Source organism: Triticum dicoccoides, chromosome 2B (assembly GCF_002162155.2).
Source record: "Triticum dicoccoides isolate Atlit2015 ecotype Zavitan chromosome 2B, WEW_v2.0, whole genome shotgun sequence".
NCBI classification, from domain to species: domain Eukaryota; kingdom Viridiplantae; phylum Streptophyta; class Magnoliopsida; order Poales; family Poaceae; genus Triticum; species Triticum dicoccoides.
The window spans coordinates 648582993-648590014 of NC_041383.1; the positions used below are offsets into that span (position 1 = coordinate 648582993).

The window sequence follows — 7022 nt, forward strand, 5'->3', positions numbered from 1 at the left end:
CATGCTATGTTTCCCAACAATAGGTGCCGCTGGATGCAGCTCTTGTCGATGTTGGTTGTAGCTCGACGTCGGCCGTCTCCATTAGCATGTGGCTCCCATGGCCGCCTGTTGCAGGCTTGCAGCTTTGTTTTGCTCGGTTGTAGCAAAACTAGTCATCAGTGGTAGCATCCCGACCACCGGTCCACTGGTGGTAGCCAAAAAACATTGCCGAGCCATCGTGCGCCGTTGCAGCTCCGCCATTGCCGCTCGTCGCGCCACTGCACATGGTTGCAGCTTTTACGATGACATGTTCCAGCAAAATCTGTCGTCTGTCATGCCATGCTACTCCCCGATTGCAGCTCGGCCGATGGTCGTTTCCAGCAATTTTTATGGCCGGTTACAGCCCTGATGACAACAGGTTCGAGTGTGCCGGCGCCGGGTTTGTAGCTCTGTTGATTATGGTTCCAGCAATTCTAGTGGCAGGTTCCAGCATTTAAGACATCCGTTTGCAGCTCTGTCGTGGCCCGTTGTAGCTCCGGCATGGCCGGTTCCAACATGGCCGGTGCGCCCGTTGTAGCTCTTTCGACGGCTGGTTCGAGCATTTCTGCTGCATGGTTGCAGCTCCATCGGTGGTCGGTTCCAGCCAAAAAATCTCGCCCCCATCGCAGCGGTCGAGTGTGTCGTCTCCAGCGCCAGCGTCCGACCTCCGGCGACATCCCTTGTCATCTTCGACGGCTGCGCTGGCCGCTTATATGTGAGGGAAAACGAAACAGAAAGAGGAGTTCCTTTGCGTGGAAAGAGAAGAAGTGTCTGCGGGTGTTCAGAGCAAAAGGATAAGGGAGACACGTGTCGCGTTTGTGATGGTTGCTTCATCACATGGGCCAACGTGCGCGAGGCTGCCGGCCCAAGACTCACCGGTGTGCCGGTTCTAAACGTTTTCCTATTCCCATTTACCTGATTCTCATTATAAGATTAGCTTTTGTTTAAAAGAAAAATAAAACTGATGGCTTCTCAACATAAGATTAGCTTGCATTTGTTGAAAAAAAAAGCTGATGGCCAACTCTTTTTTTGAACTTCTGATGGCCAACTCTTGGGAACGAGCAAATGTTGATAAACTGATCTGTGATGGCTTCTCAACATAAGACTCTTGGGAACGGTCTCCAGACTTTTCAGGGCTTTGCTAAGTGACATGCACGATGTATGTCGTCCGTGGTTTTTTTAGTTTGTGTGTAGATACATTTATTTATTTATTTTCACGTTCCAAATCTCACACGGTGATTGTGATTGACTCGTCATCAGCTGATCCTTTCCTTGGGAGCTCGCGTACTAGCTAGGTCGTGCAAGGGTACCGGCCGCCGGCCTCGACAAATCTATATATACACAGATCGATCCACCCATCCGCAACGGAGATCGATGGCCAATGCGCGCGCACGCCGCGCCGGTGGCGAAATCGCGGACGACATCCTCCGCGACGTCTTCGAGCGCGCCTGCCGGGCTACCAGGACCTCCTCCGCTGCGCAGCCACGTGCAAGCGATGGCGCCGCCTCGTCACCGACCGTGCCTTCCTCCGACGCATCGGCCTCTGGCCACCGACGGCGCGCCACCCGTCCATCCTCGCCGGGATCTTCTACCAGATCACCTGCCCCGTCGGCAAGCCCCGTCGGAAGCACGGCCAGCCTCCGGAGTTCTTGAACCTTCAGCTTGGGGGAGCGCATGCTACCTTCAGCTCGTTCGTCCATGGTGCGCATCTCACCTTTGGCTCACTGGTCGACAACGACGATGGTCTATTCGCCTACGCAAGGCCACTCGCATCGCGCCGTGGTCTTCTCCTCGTGAGCATCCTGCTGCCCACCATGTTCGACGACATGGGCGGTACAGGCGCCCGGGATAAGATCCAGCTGGTGGTATGCCGTCCAGTGGTCAATAAGCATCGCAGTCTCCTTCCATTACTTTCCTTCAACCTAAGTGGATTCTTGAACTGGCACCTCACCGGCTGCGCACTCCTCACCGACGACGACGAGGACCATGGTGTCATTGATTATTTGGATCAACCACGACAACGGTCGTCGTTTCAAGTGTTCTTGACCTACACCGGCGACAATGGGGTCATATATGTCCTCTGCCACGGATACTTGGAGCACGCCCACCAAGTTTTGCCAGGCTTCAGACCTCATCAGGTGTGGGCCATTCGCTGGCGTTGTCACCCCTAACACTGTGCACTGGTTGTACAAGGACGAGACAAGTTTCTACACGCTCGATATAAACGCTATTACCACCGATGTCTCTCTGACCAAGATCCCAATCCACGTCGAAGCTTGTCGGCCGTGGGGGCGGGTGTTGTTTCCGTGTGTCTCCGTGGAAGGAAAGCTTTTGTTCGTGAGTATGCGGAACCATGGCATATTAGTGCTTTGGACCAAGCAAGAACAAGACGATGAGGGATATGGCCGTGAGGCTAGCTCAGGAGGGTGGTTGGGCTCCGACCTGATAAATCTAGGAAGCAAGGACGAAATAAACAACGTCTTCTACGCAGAGAGGAGAGGTGCCATGCTCATCGAGCAGTCTGGTGGTTTCTTTTTCTCCGTTGATCTCAAGAGCAAGGAGATGGCGCCCGTTGATATGAAGGGCGAGGACATGGAGCCTCACAAGGGGTATTATAGGTTTCCAATGTATCATTGTAGTAGTACTTGGTGTAACGGAGTCTATGGCAGAGGATGGTCCGATTTCATCACGCCAGTATTGTACGAGATGGATTGGGTGCTTGACCGTGGTATGTTGTACGCCACTGACCAGAGGCTAGATGAAGACGGTTTAATTCAATAATTTGTAATCAACATGTACCTACTACATGTAGGGTTTAGTAGCTTTTTTATAGAATGGGTTTAGCATGTTGTAGCTAGCTAGGATGGGTCGGTCGTTGATCGGGTATCTGTCTTGATGGATCACCGGGGTTCTGGATACAAAACGATGCATGGCAGACATTTCATTGAGGGTAGATGTGATGATTCCATTTGTATTCACTCCGACTATCCTATTTGGCTCAGTATGTAACTGAATTTTGTTTGTCCCTAAAATAACTGAAAATATTTATCATGAAACCCTGTGCTACAATGTCAAAAAAAAAATCAAGTTGACGCAACAATGTCAACTTCTCATGAACGAAGATCACTTCGTTTGTGTCCTTTTTGTGATGCAACACACGTCCATGGGAGCCAAATTGAGCATCGAGCGGCACATATACGGTTTTCCTGCGCTCGAAGTGTTGCTTGTGGGGAAAAAAGTGTTCCGGTGTTGCTTAATAGACAGATCGCGCCATTGCCACTCCATCAGACTCTCATCTCTCCTAGCTAAAAAACATCCTCTCGACTCTACAGGCTTGTGTGCTTCCCGCCTCCGCCACCTTCCCCTGTTCCTTCTTATGTTGCTTGCTAAGTAAGTTAACCGAATGTGGTTCTAGGCTTATTATGCTGATGAGCTATTATCCAAAAGTTTTTTTGTTTATGAAAGACTACTCCTAAGGGAAATATCTAGAGTAGCGCAACGCGTCAGTTGGGTGATAATCTAAAAAAATTTACCACCTCAACATCCATCGGAGGGAACCTTGAATAGCTATCTTATCTCTCCCAAGCCTTTGCAACAAGGCTAGTGTTGCTCTTGGCCCTAGGAGCCTTGTTGCAATCTTTCCCCAAACTGTTTTTCCCTTTGAAACAAGACCCAGATTGCGCTCGGCCCTCTACAACAGGAGCCCTGTTGCAATCTCCCATGAATCATTTTGGCTCGTGATCATGTTCGACTGTATGTCACCATTGCAACAAGACTCTTGTTGCAAACATTCGTTGCAACAGGACCCTTGTTGCAAAAGCATCTTTGCCTGTGTCTGTCGCCATTGTAGCAAGACCCTTGTTGCAAACCTTCATTGCACAAAGACCCTGGTTGCAAAAGCATCTCCGGCCATGTTCGTCACAATTGCACTAAGACCTTGTTGGAAAACTTCATTGCAATGGGACCCTTGTTGCAAAAGCACCTCCGGATTGTGGTTGTGTATGTCGCCATTGCAGCGGCGTTGCCTAGTTCGCAGCTGCGATGGACGGAAGGCACCTCCGCCTTGCAGTACCTTGCCTGGAACAGGGGCACATCTTCTCACATTTCTCTAGCGGAGGAGCAACAGAAGTGGTTGTTGGGCCATGGCGAAGAGGCACACACGTGAGGCACCGGCTAGAAAAGGCACACAAACACATGAAGTTTGAGTTGGTTGTTAGGCCATGGCGGAGCCAGGGAGGTGATTCCTCCTGTATATGTGTGGGGGGTGGTGGGGAGATGACAATGCGAAGAGGGTGGATAAGGTTGCAACTTGGGACGCATGGCTGGTTGATAATCCCCTGGTGCAAGGAATCATCGTAGCAATTTCCAAAGATGGAAGTGATAAGTATGGAGTGTCGAACCCACAAGGAGCTAAAGGTAAGATCAATATTCTCTAAAGTCCTATCTACCACCGATACAACTCTACGTGCACCGAACGTTTGCTTTCATCTAGAAACAAGAAATAAAACTACATTTTGGGTATGAATAGGATAGCTTTGTATGATATCGGAGAACCAAAATATAAATATAGGTGATGTTAACATAAAGTTAGAATATATTACTATATATCATAAATAGCGAGTGTGGAATAATGATGGATCAGTGTGCGGATTTATCCTAGGCAATTGTTAACAAGAGCGGTAATCATTATTGCAATTTTATATGAGGGAGGCATAAGCTAACATACTTTCTCTACTTGGATCATCCGCAACTACTAAAGATCATTAAGGCAACACTACGTGAACGACACCTGCACACAAATAACAAATACTCGCAACCCAACGTATTAAAGGGGTTGTCAATCCCTTTCGGGCAACGGCTCCAGAAATTGGCAAACGGACGTGAGAGAGTTGTAAATATTGATAGATCAAATGCCAAAAAAAATAAAGTGCAGCAAGGTATTTTTATATTTTTGGTTTAATAGATCTGAAAATAAAATCAAAGGAAAATAGATCGCAAAGGCAAATATGATAAAGAAGAGACCCGGGGGCCATAGGTTTCACTAGTGGCTTCTCTCAAGAAAAATAGCAAACATTGGGTAAACAAATTACTGTTTGGAAATTTGAAGGAAATATGCCCTAGAGGCAATAATAAAGTTATTATTTATTTCCTTAATTCATGATAAATGTTTATTATTCATGCTAGAATTGTATTAACCGGAAACTTAGTACATGTGTGAATACATAGACAAAACATATAGTCCCTAGTATGCCTCTACTTGACTAGCTCGTTAATCAAAGATGGTTAAGTTTCCTAACCATAAACATGTGTTGTCATTTGATGAACGTGATCACATCATTAGGAGAATGATGTGATGGACATGACCCATCCATTACCTTAGCATTATGATCATGTTAGTTTCATTGCTACTATTTTCTTCCTGACTTATACAAGTTCCTCAGACTATGAGATTATGCAACTCCCGAATACCGGAGGAACACTTTGTGTGCTACCAAACGTCACAACGTAAAAGGGTGATTATAAAGGTGCTCTACAGGTGTCTCCGAAGGTGTTTGTTGGGTTGGCATAGATCGAGATTAGGATTTGTCACTCCGTGTTTCGGAGAGGTATCTCCGGGCCCTCTCGGTAATACTCATCACTCTAAGCATAGTGACTAATGAGTTAGTTGCGGGATGAAGTATTACGGAACGGGTAAGAGACTTTCCGGTAACGAGATTGAACTAGGTATTGAGATACCGATGATCAAATCTCAGGCAAGTAACATACCGATGACAAAGGAAACAATGTATGTTGTTATGCGGTTTGACCGATAAAAGATCTTCGTAGAATATGTAGGAACCAATATGAGCATCCAGGTTCCGCTATTGGTTCTTGACCGGAGACGTGTCTCAGTCACGTCTACATAGTTCTCGAACCCGTAGGGTCCGCACGCTTAACGTTCGATGACGATTGGTATTATGAGTTTATGTGTTTTGATGTACCGAAGGTAGTTCGGAGTTCCGGATGTGATCACTGACATGACAAGGAGTCTCGAAATAGTCGAGACATGCAGATTGATATATTGGAAGCCTATGTTTGGACATCGGAATGGTTACGGGTGAGTTCGGGCATATACCGGAGTACTGAGAGGTTACCGGAACCCCCCGGGAAGTATATGGGACTTATTGGACCTTAGTGGGAGAGAGGAGAAGGAAGTCTAGGAGGTGGCGCCCCCCCCCCCCCCAAGCCAAATCCGAATTGGATGGGGGGCGGCCCCCCCTTTCCTTCCTCCTTCTTCCCGCTTCCTTCCTCTCCTAGTCCAACTAGGGAAGGGGGGATCCTACTCCCGGTGGGAGTAGGACTCCTCCAGTGCGTGGCATAGAGGGCCGGCCCTCCCCCCTCCTCCACTCCTTTATATACGGGGGAGGGGGGCACCCCTTAGACACACAAGCTGACATTGTTTGGTCGTGTGATGTGCCCCCCTCCACAGTTACACACCTCGTTCATATCGTCATAGTGCTTAGGCGATGCCCTGCCCTGGTAACTTCATCATCACCGTCACCACGCTATCACGCTGACGGAACTCTCCCTTGGCCTCAACTGGATCAGGAGTACGAGGGACGTCCCCGAGCTGAACGTGTGTTGAACGCGGAGGTTCCGTAGTTCGGTGCTTGGATCGGTTGGATCGCGAAGACGTTCGACTACATCAACCGCGTTAACTAAACGCTTCCGTTTTCGGTCTACGAGGATACGTGGACACACTCTCCCCTCTCGTTGCTATGCATCACATAGATAGATCTTGTGTGATCGTAGGATTTTTTTTGAAATTATCGTGTTCCCCAACAGTGGCATCCGAGCCAGGTCTATGCGTAGATGTAATATGCACGAGTAGAACACAACAAGTTGTGGGCAATAATAGTCATACTGCTGGCGGTATTGTTGGATGAAGCGGCTCAGACCGACATTGCGCGTACGCTTACGCAAGACTGGTTCTACCGACGTGCTTCGCACACAGGTGGCTAGTG

At 48.4% G+C, this 7022-nt stretch overlaps 1 pseudogene; it reads left to right on the forward strand.

The window, feature by feature from the left end:
• The first annotated feature begins 1392 nt into the window (after nucleotides 1-1392).
• Nucleotides 1393-2799, forward strand: LOC119361093 (annotated as a pseudogene).
• Nucleotides 2800-7022: the final 4223 nt, after the last annotated feature.